The sequence below is a fragment of the Nannospalax galili genome, unplaced genomic scaffold (genome assembly GCF_000622305.1).
Source record: "Nannospalax galili isolate Female #2095 unplaced genomic scaffold, S.galili_v1.0 scaffold224, whole genome shotgun sequence".
Lineage (NCBI taxonomy): Eukaryota > Metazoa > Chordata > Mammalia > Rodentia > Spalacidae > Nannospalax > Nannospalax galili.
The window spans coordinates 600510-617307 of NW_008351360.1; the positions used below are offsets into that span (position 1 = coordinate 600510).

The following is a 16798-nucleotide window of genomic DNA, read 5'->3' on the forward strand; positions in this document are numbered from 1 at the left end:
AGAAAGTTTTCTATTTTATTGTTGCAGGTGCTTTGTGAGAGATAAGACACCAAAGCATTTCTTTTCTCCAGGAAGCAGATTATTGTGCTAATGCCGTGTTCTGTGGCTATGTACCCAGAAGCAGAGCCTTGAACAAAGAAAACCCAGCGTTTATACTCTCTGCTAGTGCCCTTTACAGTTCAGTTTCTTTGTCTCCCACATATGGTAACACACATATCCTGATTGGGTGCTACAAGGTCCTGACAGGTAGAACTGTGTATGTGTACTCAGGCATAGACCACGCTGCATTCTTTTCTCTTTGTTCTGGGTGGTTCCTATCACATTATGAGTCTTAAAAAACACGAACAAAGCGTTTGTCAGATGCTTCTCCTTGTAAAATGAGATGAATTATTTTTTCTATGAACATGTGCAGTGATTAATCTTCGTTGTCACTGGACAGGATGTGGAATAATATAGGGGACAAACCTAGGAGTATGTCTGTACAGAGATGTTTAACTGAGGTGGGAAGACCCATCCTGAATGTGGGTAGCACCATCCCATGGGCTGGGTGCATGTAGTGATCAAAAAGAAGGAAGTGGATTGAGTACTGCAGTCATTCTCTGCTTCCTCACTGAGAATATAATGTGACCAGCTGCTCCTGCCACCATGCCTTTACCCGCCCCCGCCATGCCTTTCCCGCCACCATCATGGTCTGTACCCTCAAACTGAGAGCCAGAATAAACCTCCCTTCAGCTGCTTTTGTGAGGCATTTTGCCACAGCAACAAGAAAAGTAACTAGTGTAATATGGCATATCACTTTTTATTATTGAATAGTCTGTATTTCTGTAATAAATCTGATTGGTCTTCATGTATATTTTTTAAAATATGTGGTTGAATTTGGACTGCTAGTATTTTATTATTTTGTATCTATGGAGATACATAGGAATATTAGGAATATTGTTAGGAATATTGCTTTATAACTTCTTGTATTTTTGACTTTGGTATGAGATAATCCAAAACTCAGGGTATTTTTAGAAAATATTTCCTTCTCATTATTTTGGGAGTGTTTGAGATGAATTGCTATTGATTTTTCTGTAGCTGTTTAGTGTACTATAACAATGAAGCTGTTCAGTCTTGAGATTTTTGGGGGATTTTTTGGAACTAACTTAAACTCTTCATTTGTTATAGATCTATTTAGAGAATGTTCTTTATCTCCTTATGCAGTGTTACAGAGTGAACTTTGTGTCATCTAGATGTTCATTTACTGACTCCAAACTCTAATATGGCTACATTTGTAAATGGAAGTATTAAAGGACCCATTAGGATTAAATGAGTTCTGAGGATGGAGCACTAATTCAACTAAGTGATGCCATTCTAAGAACACAAAGTGATACTGGGATGGGTATGCACAGAGGAAAGGCCAGGTGAGACCACAATGGAAGTTGGACATCTTTAGGGTAGGAGCAGAACTTCAGAAAAACTGAACTGGCCTACACCTTGATCTTGGATGTTCAGTCTTTGGAATTGTGAGAAAATTAATTTCTGTTGTTTACACTACTCAATATGTGCCATTTTGCTATGTCAACCCTATAAACTAAGTCAATTTTATTGATTTGTATGTTTGTAGAATTTTTTTAATTTCTTCTATCCACCTTCTTTGTTGGTATGGAAGTATTTATAATATTTTCTTAAAATCCTTTTACTTCCAGTAAGATTGGCAGTAATGTTTGCACTTTCATTTCTGATATTAATTTTGTACATCTCTTCTTCTGCCTCTGTCAGTCTAGCTTAAGTTTTGCTGATTTTACTGACCTTTTTAAAACACAAGTTTCGATTTTGTGATTGCATTGCATTTCTATTTTATTGTTTTTAATCTTTATGTGTATACGATGTGGTGTGTGTGTGTGTGTGTGTGTGTGTGTGTGTGTGTGTGTATGTAGGCACATGTGTGCTATGGTGAATGTGTGGAGATCAGAGGATAGCCTCCTGGTCCTTGTTGTCTACCTGAGACAGGCTTACCTCTGCATATGCCAGGCTAGTTGGTTCATGAACTTTGAGGGATTCTCCTGTGTCTGCCTTCCGTCTTGTCACAGGAGTGCTGGGTTACAGATGCATGCCACTGTACTTGTCCTTATGTGGGTTCTGGGGTTCCAAACCTAGGTTCTCACACTTGCTCAGTAAGTGCTTTGCCCACTGAGCCACCTTCCCAGCTCGCATTTCTGTTTTCTATCTCAGAAATCCTTGCTCCAATCATCGTTTTCTTTTTCCTCATAGCTTTGAGCTTAGCTACTCTTCTTTGTTAAGGTATAAAGTTTCCTAAGGTACAAAGCTAGGATATTATAGGGGATCTTATTTCCTTTCTGATGTATACTGATAAGTTTTCTCTTCATCAGTGCATTTGATCTATATATCATATATATTTTATATTTATAATATGACATTTAATATTTAGTATGTTGGACTTCAACATTTTTCCTTTGTATCAAGTTTTCTAATTTTCTAAATTCTCTGAAACCCATTAGTTGTTTAAAGTTGGCAACCACATATTTTCAAAATTTCCATTTTTCTTGTGATGCTGATTTCTAGAACTATATATAGTATTGAAAGAGACACTTTAATGATTCTAATTGCCAAAATTTATTATGACTCATTTTGTGGATTAAGACTTATATTGTGGCCTAAAATAAGGTTTACTGTTCCATGCACACAGGAATAGTGTATGTTCTGCTGTTTTGGAGCTAAGTGTTTTGAAGATGTCTGTCAGATCTGTTGGGCTTTGGTGTTAAGCAAGTCTTTCCTTTCTGTACCTCTCTTTTGTCTACATGTTCTATTACTGAAAGTGAGGTATTGGTCTTCAACTATCATTGTAGGACTATTTTCCTGTCAGTTTTGTCATGGTTTACTTCATGTATTTTGAGACTTTGTTGCTTAGGGTGTAAGTGCTTATAGTTATGTCTTATGATGAATTGATCTTTTTCTCAAAATATAATGTTACTTTTTTTATCTCTTTGAACAGCTTTTGACTTAAGCACTATCTTGTTTGAGCTTCATGTTTGGTTTTCTTTGGTTGTTGTTTGCAAGAATCTTTCTTATCCTTCCATTTTCTTTGGTTTTGGATCTAGAGTCTCATAGGCAACATAATTGGATCATATTTTAAAACATTTTTTCTGCCTATATTTATCTCTTGATTGGAGAGTTGAACTAGTTATATTGGAAGCAGCTATCAGTACAAGTACTTCTGTTTTAGAATGTGCACTCAATAGTCTCTTATTCTCAGCACCTTGAGTGCCCATGAGTCTCTGCGTTCACTGCCATTAACAGTGAAGAGACGCTTCTCTGGTTAAGGATAAGAGCAGCATCTTGCTATGGTATAAACACAAATATTTAAAACACAGTTTAGTGTTATGTCAATTTAGCTAACAGAGGCAGTGAGTTTCCTTCTAGAGCCTATGACCTCCCCATCCACAGGCTTTTGACTGGGTTTACAGTATTAGGAATATACTCCCTTTTGAGGAGTGAACCTCAAATCCAATCTGAGAGTGGTTGGTTATTCCCATAGCAGTCATGCTTTATTGCATAGTGGACACATTTTGCTTGGCTGGTTGGTATTGTAGTTTTTTCACAACTGGGCCAATCTGTTGATGCCATTTCTTGCCCCAGAAGCCTGAATAGAACCTTCCAACACTATGAAAACTAGCAGTCAAGGAGGAAGTTTCCTGTTCAGTTTTTTATACCGTGCAAACAAGTTATGTGGTATCTTTAGCAATAGGCTCTTATCAGCTAGTTCTGGTGGGCAACCAGGAGGAATAATAAGAGCCTGCATTTTTGGGAGGGGCCTCTGTGGCCTCCCAAACCAATAGCACATAAGGAGCTATCTCATGTCTGACAGTGAGATTTTGTATTTAATAAGAAAATGGCTTCTAGGAGCAGCATTATCCAGTCATGCAGGACATCATACCTATAATTTTTAATTTTTTAAACTTATATATTTATTTTAAAAAATATTTTAAATATTTAGTATTTTATTTATTATTTTTATTTGATGGGTATGGCTGTATTGTCTGCATGTATGTAAGTGCACCCATGTCATGCAATGCCCTGCAGAGGTCAGAAGAGGGTTTTAAATCTCCTGGAATTGGAGTTATGGACAGTTGTTAGCTGCTATGTGGGTATTTAGGAGTCAAACCTGGGTCTTCTGCAAGAGCAGCTAGTGCTCTTAACCTCTGAACCATCTCTCCAGCCACCCTTAATTTATTTTTAAATTTACTTTCAGAGTAGTAGTAAAGCTCTTTGGATCCCAGAGGATCATGAGTGAGTCTTAGTTATTAGTAGAGATGAAGCTTTGAAATTAGTACCAGCTTGGTTTCTCCATGTTCTATGACTTAAATAAGCTGTGCTTTCAGTATTAGTTCTTAATGTCAAGTTTTGGTGGATAACCAAGAGCAATGACAATAATGAGTATTGATGATGGTCTGTGGGACCCTCCTGGTCAAGAACTCCAAGAGAGAGAGAGAGAGAGAGAGAGAGAGAGAGAGAGAGAGAGAGAGCATCACAAGCATTTTGTTTATTTGTTAGCCTGTGGTGACTGGTAGGGTCATTGACCCCTGTTAAAAGGTAACTCCAAACTCATTTTTAAAAAACATTTTATTTTTATGTATATAAGCATTTTGCCTGCATGTATGTAAATACATCACATGTGTTCTTGGTACCCATGGAGGCCAGAGGAGGGAGTCAGCTCCCCTGGAACTGGAACTGGAGTTGATGATGGGTGTTGGCCACCAGGTAAATGTTGGGAAATGAACCTGACTCCTCTGGAAGAATAGTAAGTGCTCTTAATCACTGAGCCATCTCTCTAGGCCCCCTAAACATATATATATATTGTAAGACGGTTGGTTCTATAGTACTAGGTTTCCATATTATTTCTCAAAAGATCTTTAGTATTAGTGATTAGTAATTGCTTTAGTATTATCCCTTCCTATTCTCCCTCTTCTACCCTGCTCTTCCACCCCCACACTCAATTTACCACTTCTTATTTCCTTATCCTCCTTTCTAGTCTATCTTCCTCTCTTTTATACCAGTATGATGCTGTTTTTATTATTGCTCTGTATTATAATTTGAAATCAGTGGTAGTAATTTCTCCAGTAGTCCCTCTATCTTCCTTCTCATGAAGCCCCCAATAGCCCCTTATTAGTTTCCTGACATCTAAGAATTTTTGCAATTGCAACACAGATATCTAAAGATTCAAAGCTAGTATTCACATATGAGAGAGAACATGCAATGTTTGTCTTTGTGGGTCTGAGTTACTTCGGTTAGGGTGATTGTTTTCAACTCCATCCATGTACCTGTGAATTTTAGAGTTTCATTTTTAAAAAATATTTTATTATTTTTATTTTATGTGTATGCATATATTGCCTGCATGTAGATGAGTGCACCCATGTTGTGCAATGCCCGCAGAGGTCAGAGAAGTGGATCCCCTGGAACTGGAGTTACGGACAGTTGTTAGCTGCCATGTGGGTGCTAGGATTTGAATCTGGGTCTTCTGTAAGAATAATCAGTGTTCTTAACCACTGAGCAATCTCTGCAGCCCCCTAGAATTTCATTTTTTAATAGCTGAATAGTATTCCATTCTGTAAATGTAACATACTTTTGCTATCCATTCATCATTTGAGAACAACTAGGTTGTTTCAATATCCTGGCTGTTGTGAATAGAGCAGCAATGAACATGGTTAAGCAGGTATCTCTGTAGTAGGCTATAGAGTCTTTGGGGTATATGCCCAATATTGGTATAGCTGAATTTCTAGCTTTTTGAGGAAACTCCACATTGATTTCCATAGTGGGTATACCAGTTGGCACTTCCACCAGTAGTGAATAAGTCTTTCCTTTTTGCCACATCCTTGCCAGTATTTGTTAATGTTTGTTTTTTTGGATCTTAGCCATTCTGACTGGGGTAAGATGAAATTGCAATACATTTCCCTGATGGCTAAAGGTATTGAATATTTAAAACCTGTTTCTCATCCATTTGCATTTCATCTTTTGAGATCTTTCTGTTTAGTTAATTGCCCCAAATTTTAATTGTGTTGTTTGTTTCTTTGAGGTGAAGTTTTACTCTTCTTTGTGTATTCTAGATAATGACCATCCATCAGGTATATAACTGGTGAATATATTTTCTTTTATGTAGGCTGCCTCTTCACTCAAATGATGGAGACCTTTGCTGTAAGAAGTTTTAAGTTTCATGGGGGCTCGTTTGTCAGTTGTTGGTCTTAATGTCTGTGCTGTTGAGGTACTGTTGAGAAAGTCCTTTCCTATGCTAGCCCATTGTGCTCCCTACTTTCCTTGCTACCAGTTTCAGGGTATCGGGTCTTATATTGAAGTCCTTGATCCATTCGGATTTCAGTTTTATGGAGGGTGAGAGATAGTGATCTAGATTTATTCTTCTATATGTAGCTTTCCAGTTTGACCAGTAACATTTGTTGAACATTTTTTTCTCCAATGTGTATTTTCGGCCCCTTTGTTAAAAATCAGATGGTTGTAAATGCATAGATTTCAATCTGGGTCCTCAGTTCTCTTTCATTGATTAATGTGTCTGCTTTTATGCCAGTATGATGCTGTTTTTATTATTATAGCTCTGTAGTATAATTTGAAATGAAGGATAGTAATTTCTCCAGTTCTCCTTCTCAGGATTGTTTTGCCTATCCTGTGTGTGTGTGTGTGTGTGTGTGTGTGTGTGTGTATTCTACTGGTTCTGTTTCTTTAGAGAACATGAAATTTGAGCTTTTTTCCAATTTCTGTGGAGAATTGTGTTGGAATTTTAATGTGGATTGCATTAAATCTGAAAATTGCTTTTGGTAGAATGCTCATTTTCACAATATTAATCCTATCACCCATTAGTATGGGAAGTCTTTAAATTTTCTGGCATCTTCTTCAATTTCTTTCTTCACTATCTTAAAGTTTTGTGTGCTGGATAGCTTTAGTGTCAACTTGACACACCTGGGTTGAGGGAACTTCAACTGGGGAATTCCCTTCATTGGACTGGCCTGTAGCCATGTCTGTGAGGCATCTTCTTGATTGTTGTGTGATGGCCTAGCACATTGTGGGTGGTGCCACCCCTGGGCAGGTGGGCCTGTGTTGCATATGAAAGCAGGCTGAGCAGGGGCCAGGGGAACAAGCCAGTAAGCAGCGTTCCTCCATGGCCTGTGCTCCAGCTCCTGCTTCCAGGTTCCTGCCCTGAGTTCCTACCCTGGGCTCCCTGATGAACTGTGACCTGGTAGATGTGAAATAAATAAACCCTTTCCTCCTCAGGTTGGTAGTGGTCAGAGTGTTTTGTCACAGCAATGAAGAGACAAACTAAGACATTTTGATTATACAAGTCTTTCACTTTTCTGGTTAGATTGATTCCAAGATTTTTTTTTTTTTGAGGCTGTCATGAGTGGAATTGTTTCCTTGGTTTCTTTCTCTGTATGCTTGTTGCTGGTATTATAGGAAAGGTACTGATTTTGTGTGTGTTCATGTATATGTGTGTGTGTGTGTTAATTTTGTATTCTGCTACTTTGTTGAATGTGTTTGTCCATTCTAGGAGTTTCCTGGTGGAGTCTATAATGTCTTTTATGTATAGAATCATATCATCTGCAAATAAAGCTACTTTGACCTCTTTTTTCAGTGGGTATCCCTTTATCTTCTTCACATGTCTTCTTGTTATAGTTAAAATTTGAAGCCATTTCCTCATGATTCTCTGAATTTCCTTAGTGCCTGTTGTAATATCATCATTGCTGATTTTATTAATTTGGATCTGCTCTTTCTTTTGGTTACACTGGTGTAAAGTTTGTCAGTCTTGTTAATCTTTTCAAAGAAGCATCTCTTTGCTTAATTGATTTTTTTTTTTGGTTTGTTTCTATGTCACCAATTTCAGTGATGATTTTGATTATCCTTTCCTGTCTGCTCTTTTTGAGTGTTATTCCTTCTTGTTTTTCCAAGGCCTTCAGGTCCACCATTGAGTCATTGATATGAAATGTTGCTAATTATCTGATGTAGGCACTTAATGCTAAAAATATACTTTTCTCTTAGGACAGCCTTCAGTGTGTCTCATAGACTTTTTGTTTTGTTTAGTTTTATTTATTTATGTTATCCTTTCCTGTCTGCTCTTTTTGAGTGTTATTCCTTCTTGTTTTTCCAAGGCCTTCAGGTCCACCATTGAGTCATTGATATGAAATGTTGCTAATTATCTGATGTAGGCACTTAATGCTAAAAATATACTTTTCTCTTAGGACAGCCTTCAGTGTGTCTCATAGACTTTTTGTTTTGTTTAGTTTTATTTATTTATTTTTTTCTGCTACAGGGTCTTCCTGTTGTCCCAGCTGGCCTGGAACTCACTATGTAGACCAGGCTGGCTTTGAACTCATGGATCCGTCTGCCTCTACCTCCCAAGTGCTGGGACTAAAGGTGTGTGCTACCACACCCAGCTTGTGTCTCATAGACTTTAAAATATTTTATCTATTTTTAAATTTTATGTGTATGAGTATATTGCCTGCATGTATGTAACCCATGTTATGCAATGCCCACAGAGGTCAGGGGAGGGTCTTAAGACTCCCTGGAACTGGAGTTGCAGACAGTTGTTATCACACCAGGTACCATCCCTAGGCAGATGGGTCTGAAGTGTATATGAGAGGTAACTGAATGACAGGAAGGAGCAAGCCAGTAACCAGGATTCCTCCATGGTCTCTGCTTCAGTTCCTGCCTTCAAGTTCCTACCTTGAATTCCTGCCCTGGCTTTCTTCAATGATGGACTGTAACCTGTAAGCCCAATATACACTTTGCTTCCCAAGTTGCTTTTGGTCAGTGTTTTATCACAGAAACAGAGTAGCAAACTAGAGCATGCCTCCTCTAAGGCTCAGGGAACACTGAAGAAGAGGGAGCAGAAAGAATATAAGAGAAGACAGGGAGAGGGGCTGGGAAATGTTGTCGTCTGGGTATGACACAATCATTGCAAGGAAGATGTCACAGCAGTAAGGTTGTTTGAACTGATAAGACTAGGCCTGTCAATAGCCAATCACAGATTGGGGAAGGGCTCATCAGGCCCTACCCCTCCATGCTTAACTATTAGCTGCTAATGGATTCTAAGGATGGGACAATCATAGTCTTGACAGTCACTGTATTCCCCTAATGGTGAGCCCACTAAGCTCTAATAGATAATCCCAAACCTGTGCTCACACAGATGGTCCTGGTTAAAAATCCATGGGTTATAAAACAAAACAAGACATGAATGTGGGAAAGGGACCTGTAGGGAGGCGGGGGAGATGACAGGGAGGGAGATGAGAGAATATGGGTGGTGAAAGTGAACAGAATGCATTATACCTATGCATGAAATTGTCAAAGAAAAATTGAATAAAAAATTTCAGTATTTTACAAAGACAAACAGAAAACAAAAAAGATGTACTTCTGTCATGTTGCTGTTGGGTTTTCCCACATTCCGGTCTTTCTGATCCTCATTTCCTCCATCTCTGCATTCCATTTTTTATTTCTTTTGTCATAGCAGAACATCTTAATTTCCTTCTTATTTCCTTTTGTTTATTTTTAAAGGAAGGGAAGAAAACAAGAAAATAAACACTCAATTTGGAACCTTTGCAGCTTGGCTCTTGGCTGGTCCTGATCACTGAAAGCCACATTGATAGAAGCACCATGAGACAGATGTCTCTGGCCTGCTTCTTAAGATGAACTTGAATCAACTGTCCCAGGAAGAAGAAATAATAAATCCCCTGTTTCTCAAGATAAATGGGAGCTAACAGTCCCAGGAAAAAGAGGTCCATAAACCCCTGACTCTCAAGATAAACTGAAGAAGATGATGCCAGGAAGAAGGGTGTCATAAACCTATTAAGAAAGTCCTAACCTGCAGATACCTCAGCAACTGTTTTAACCTGCACATACTCCTCATGCTCCAAAGCCTGTGTTCCTTTTTCCCCTCAACACAGTTGCTTCCATCCCATGGGAAGGTGGATTTCTTTCACTGAGTTTGAATGAAACAGCCTTGTTCTGTTGAAGGTCTGACATTAATCTATTTTCCCAACTCTGCTTTCTTTCCCACTCTCTAAATTCTAACAAGCATCATCCCTTTCTCCTACTGGCACAGAATCCCCAGACTTTCCAGAATCGCACTACAGGTTCTCTCAGGTCGTCTTTGAGAACATGTCTTTCCTGGGCAGTGTTTACTTCTGTCTCCCCTATACAGAGTTGGCCTTCCCAAGTTCTTACCAGGGTAACCTCCCTTTTTTGCTTCTTTCTTCCTTGTTTTGGAGTTATATTTTCTACTTTCTCTGCACACAGTGTGCTGTCCTAGGTGTATGTCTTTAAATCTCTTGACAGATGTCACTCCTTAGAAGATGAGGGACAAGAAGTTCAGCTCTGATCCAATCTTTCTGTGAACCACCAGATTGGTGAATACATGCAGCCACTGAATTTTAAGCACAAATCCACCTCTGCCCTTTGGCACAGCAAGCTACATCAGGAATATAGCCTGTTGTCTTCATCGCTATGGCTGCCATCCTAGGGAATGGGTGAGCAAAACCGGCAATGTGCTCTTGAGTCACAAGCCAGCTTCCCTTCATTAAGCAGTCTCTTTGCTGGGAGAAATTTTGGATTTGATTCCAGAGTTTTGGAAAATTTGATTTTGTCAGTCTTTGACAGCTGATAATTGCTTAGAGGAGGGGTTTATTATATGCTACATCATTTCCCACTTATCTGTGTCTCTTTGTGTATGTGTGTGGGCCAATGTACATAATACATGTGTGTGCATGTGCATGTAGAGGGCAGAGGTTAACATCAGGCATCTTTCTCAGTTGGTCCCCGCCTCTTTTTGTTGTTGTTTTTGAGATGGGATCTCCCTGTAGCCCCAACTGGCCTGGAACTCTCTATGTAGACCAGGCTGGCCTGGATCACATAGAGATCTGCCTGCCTCTGCCTCCTAAGTCCTGGAATTAAAGGTGTGTGCCACCACACCAAGCCCTCTACTTTATTTTGTGAGACAGTCCTCTCACTGAACCTGGATCTCCACGATTTGGCTAGTCTGGCTGACAGGGAGCTCCAGGAATCCTCCTTTCTCTGCCTTCCCAGAGCTTCCAGATGCATGCGGCCATGCTAAGCTTTTTTTATGTGGGTCTGGGGCTTGGAACTGAGGTCCTCATGCTTGTTTGGCAAGCACTGTACCAGGTAAGCCCTCTCCTCGCTCCCCGAAGTTCCTTTCTTATCTTCTCCACTGCTCATTACTTTGATTGCTGTCTTAGAACCTAGCCTTGTTTGGACCACTGGAGCTGGGCCTTCACACTAAAGCATATAATAAAACAATTACAAGTTAGATTTCAGTCTTCTAACTATGTAGATAAGGCAATTCTTCCCAGTGAGATTGAGATTTACAACTTTGTGAGGCTAGTGCTTGGATTTTGAGTCTCTGGGCACATTCAGCTCCCATTGTTTCCCAGGTTGAGATGTTCTGACCAGTCTCCATCAGCCCTGGAGCTCATCAGTTTGGTTAGACTGGCTGGCCAGTGAGCCCCAGGGATCCTTCTGTCTCTGCCTTCCCAGTGCTGAAATTACAGATACATACCGTGACTCCTGGCTTTTTGCTTGAGCACTATGGATCTAAACCCAGGCCCTCATGCTTGTGTAGCATCTCTTTACCTCCTTGGTGAATCTTTAAAAGAAATAGATATAAATTTAATGAATTATGATTACTTTTTTATTTCTAATTTTTTTCTTTGAACCAGGCACATTTTTTATTTTTGAAAATCTAAGAATAACACTATCTTATAATTAGCATCCTTTTTTCTATGTCTATTTTATTGCATTTTTTGTGCACTTCATACAATACGTCTTAATCATATTTAGATCCTCTCTCCTAACTGCACTCCTTGCATAGACTCCCCATTAGATTTCATGCATTCGGTTATATGTTAAGGCCTATGAGTCAACTTTGAGTACCCAGATGCCCCTCAGTGTGAGTTCATCCACTGGAGCCTGTCAGCCTATCTAGAGTCTCTCCCTTAAAGAATATTAACTCTTCCTCACCCAGCAGAGATCAGCTGCCAATAGTTCCTCAGCTAAGGTTGGGGCCTGCTGCCTATTTCCTCAGCTCTATGCTGGGTTATTGTCTGATTGTGTTTGCAGGGGTATTGTGCATGCTGTCATCATTGCTGCAAGTTCATATGAGCAAGTTCCCAGAGGCCTGGAAAACTCTGTTTCCTTGTGGTCATGTACCACCCCTGGCTCTTATAATCTTTCTGTTCCCTCTTCCACAGCGGTCCCTGAGCCCTGGGTGGGTGAGGTTTAATATGGGAGTCCTATCTGGGGACATGCACTCTGCAGTCTCTTATTCTCTACGCTTTGGCTAGTTGTGGCTATCTGTGTTAATTGCCCTTTGTTGCGTGAGGATTTTTGTGGTGCTGGAGGTTAATCCCAGGAACTTCCATATAAAGGGCAACTGTGTTACTACCACTAAGCTTCACCCTCAGCTCAGTGCACGGACAATGAGGCTGATGTGTGACCTTCAAGTTACCCATGACCTTGGGCTTCTCAGTATTGAAATTAGGAGAAGGGGTTGAGAAAATTCCCATGATGCAACACTATATCAGAATGTATGACCATATGAAACTACAGCAACTACAGTTACAATTTTTATTAACTAAATCAGAAATGTATATTTTTCAATTCTCTAGAAGCACTTTGCGCCTGGTGTCTAAGCCTCACTGCAATTACCAGTTAATAAAAATATGTTTTAATATGCTGGCAGAAAATTGATACTGTTTCCAATTTAGGTCATGAAACAAATAAAATATAGGAGAAACTGAGAAATCATTTCAGAAATGGAAAATGGATTTTTAAGTCCAGATCATTACCAAGAGCAATTTTCTTGTAATGAGTTTAACATGGACTTGCTCAGTGCAAAACTTTGACAGGGAAAATTGCAACTTTTGAAGCAAGAGAAAGAAGTGTCCCAGCCTAAGCTTCTTGGCTGCACACTTAGACCCAGCAGAAGGCTTCTGCCTGGGACCAGGGTGAGGCTAGAGGTGGCAGCTTCAGTGAATGGGATACAAGGCCAGTGTCAGGGGCAGCTGGCAGCTGCTTTCCCTGGGAGGCCGTGCTCATCTCAAGGCCTGGCTCACATCTATGAATCCTGATTCCTCTCAGACTTCACACTCTTGGAAATGGAGTGTGCTAAACAGGATTCATGCTCCCTGCTACCTAGCCCTCTCTGTTTCTGGGTGTATGGGTCAAACAATTGTTCTCAATAGACTTGAAGCTTGGCATAGCCACATGACTTGTTGGATTAGTAAATATCAGGGATAAAAAATGAAGAGTAACCACAGCTTCTTTTATCTTTTAAAAAGTTCTTTAAAATTACATTATTTTATGTGTGGGGGGTGTATGTATGTATGTGGCTTGTGCCATGGTGCAGAGGAAAACTGGTAGGAGTCAGTTCTCTTCCACCATGTGGGTCCTGGGGATTGAACTCTGGTCAGCAGGCTTAGTGGCAAGTACCTTTACAGGCTGACTCATCTGGCTGGCTTGCTTATTTATTTGTTTTTGAGACCAGGTCTCAGTATGTAGCCTAGGCTGAACTTGAACTTGTTATGTAGCTTAGTCTGGCATTGAAGTCAAGATCTTCCTGCCTTGGTCTCTTAAGGGCCAGAATTACAGGTGTATGCCACTGTGCCTGGCTGAGAAATTCCTTTTTTTTAAATTAGAAAACTATTTTTTATATATTTATTTATTTTTATTTTGCATAATTTCAGAACAAAATAAACAAAACAAAATGACCATAATATACAATACCCAACCCTGCTATTTAGTGAGGGAGAGAATTTTCCTGCCTTAAGACACCAAAGGCAGGAGAGTCACCACTAAGACAGCAGCAGAGAGGCGGGTGGGTCAGGCTGCTGGGGGAGCCACAGGAGGACTATACAGGGGGCAGGGCTTCCAGGTGGGAACTCTAAATCTACTTCTTTCATGAGAGATGCATCCTCATCACCCTCAAGTGGGAGGATCTCATCAGAGGCAGTAGCACTGGGCTCCTCTGCTGCCACCTCATCTTCATCAGTGCCCGGGCCTACTGTGATCATGCAGTAGATGAGTTTGGAGTGGGTCTGGGGATCCTCAAGGGAGAAACCAGAGGACAGCAGAGCGGTTTCGAACAGCAGCACCACCAGGTCTTTGACAGCCTTGTCATTTTTGTCCGCCTTGGCCTTCTGCCGTAGGGTCTCCACGATGAGGTGGTCAGGGTTGATCTCCACATGTTTTTTGGCCATCATGTAGCCCACTGTAGAATTGTCTTGAAGTGCCTGGGTCTTCATGATCTGCTCTATGTTGCCTGTCCAGCCATAGGTGCTTGTCAATTGCAGTAGGGTGAAGATGCAAGCCTCTTGGAGATTGTCACCTTCTCAACCTCCTTATCCAAGATTTCCTTCATGAGCTTGCAGAGATTCTCAAACTCGGCCTTGCTCGCCTCCATTTTCTTCTCCTCCTCCTCATCCTCTGGAAGTTCCAGGCCCTCCTTGGTCACAGAGACCAGGCTCTTCCCATCAAACTCCTTCAGCTGCCGCACATAGTACTCATCAATAGGCTCAGTTATATATATATACATATATATATACATATATATATATATATATCACCTCAAAGCCCTGCTTACGCACACACTCCACAAAGACAGAGTTGGCCACCTTCTCTTTGCTCTCACCAGTGATGTAGTAGATGGACTTCTGTGTCTCTTTCATGTGAGACACGTATTCTGACAGGGAAGTCATCTCATCTCCATACTGATAGGTGTGATAGCACAGTAGCTCAGAGAGATGTTGCCAGTTGGTGGAGTCTTCATGGACTCCAAGCATTAGATTCTAAGAGAATGCCTCATAGAATTTCTTGTAGTTCTTTTTGTCTGCTGCCAGTTCAGACAAGAGTTCAAGGCACTCGTCACAAAGTTTTTGTGGATGACTTTCAGGATTTTACTCTGCTGGAGCATTTCTCAGGAGATGTTCAGGGGTAGATCCTTAAATTCAACCACACTGTGGACAAAATTCAGATACTCTGGTGTCAACTCATCACAGCTGTTCATGATGAACATGCAACAGACTTGAGTTTGATGTTCTTTCTCTCGTTCTCATGGAGGTCAAAGGAAGCTCACGGAGGGATGAAGAGCAATGCCTTGAATTCCAGCTGACCTTCCACAGAGAAATGCTTGCCTGCCAAGTGGTCTTCCCAATTATTAGTGACGCTCTTACAGAATTCACCATATTCCTCCCGAGTGATATCATCTGGGTTTCTGGTCCAAATGGGCTTGGTCTTTTTCAGTTCTTCCTGATCAATGTATTTCTCTTTGATCTTTTTGGTTTTCTTTTTCTTATCTTTGCCACTGTCATCTACTTCATCTGATCCCACATCTTCAGTCTTGGGCTTCTCATCATCCTTATCTTCCTCTTCTTTCTCAACTTTCTCTTCCTCTGCCTCATTATCACTGATCTCCTTCTCCCATTTCTTCTCCAAATAGAGGGGGATAGGATAGCCTATGACCTGTGAGTGCTTCTTCACCACTTCCTTGACCCTCCTCTCCTTCAAGCACTCTGTCTGATCATTTTTGAGGTGAAGGATCACTTTGGTATCCTGACCAATAGGCTCACCATGGTCTGCATGTACAGTGAAGGATCCACCTGCAGAGGCCTCCCAGGTGTACTGCTGCTCATCATCATTGTGCTTGGTGATCACAACCACTTTCTCTGCCATCATATAGGGAGAATAGAATCCAGCACCAAACTTCCCAGTCATGGAGATGTCTTCACCAGCCTGGAGAACCTCTATGAAAGCCTTAGTGCCAGACTTAGCAATGGTTCCCAAATTATTTATGAGGTCAGCCTTGGTCATGCCAATGCCTATGTCCACCAGAGTCAGGGTGCGTTCCTGAGGGCTGAAGATGATGTCAATTTTCATCTCTTTACCACTGCCCAGCTTGGAAGGGTCTGTCAGGCTCTCATAGCAAATCTTGTCCAAGGCATCAGAAGCATTAGAGATCAACTCCCAAAGAAAAATTTTCTTGTTTGAATAGAAAGTGTTGACGATAAGGGACATGACTTGAGCAATTTCTGCCTGAAAGGCAAAAGTCTCCACCTCTTCCTCTCCAAGGTGCAGTTCCTCAGCCATGTAGCACCCAGGCTTCGGGGGTGACTCAAGAACATATTATGTGTATGAGTGATTTGCCTGCATCTGTGTAAGTGCACCCATGTCATCCAGTGCCCACAAAGGTCAGAAGAAGGCATTGGATACCCTGGAACTGGAGTTCAGATGGTTGTTAGCTATTATATGGGTGCTGCAAATAGAGCCCGGGTCCTTTGCAAGAGCAGTCAATACTCTTAACTGCTGAGCCATCTCTCCAGCCCCTTGATTTTTATTTTTTTTTAATTTATTTTAAAATTTTATTTGTACGAGTGTTTTGCCTGCATGTATGTAAGCACACTCATGTTGTGCAATGCCATGGAGGTCAGAAGAGGGCATCAGATCCCTTAGAACTGGAGTTATGGATGGTTGTTAGCCACTATGTGGGAGCTGGGAACAGAATCCAGGTCCTCTGAAAGAACATCCAGTGTTCTTAACCACTGAGCCATCTCTCCAACCTGAGAAATTTCTTTATTTAAAAGAACAAAGCAGTAAGCTTGAAGGAAAAGATTGATCACCCATAATATATTAATATTAAGAAGTTTTACTAGTAAAACTTCTTCATGCAACAGATGGTAATTAACCCAGAAAGCAATAACTGGCCAAAGTTCAAAAAATAAGATTATAGAGTGCT

General features: G+C 40.6%; 1 pseudogene; it reads right to left on the bottom strand.

Moving 5' to 3' along the window:
• Nucleotides 1-13862: 13862 nt before the first annotated feature.
• Nucleotides 13863-16152, bottom strand: LOC103746163 (annotated as a pseudogene).
• Between the last annotated feature and the right edge of the window lie 646 nt (nt 16153-16798).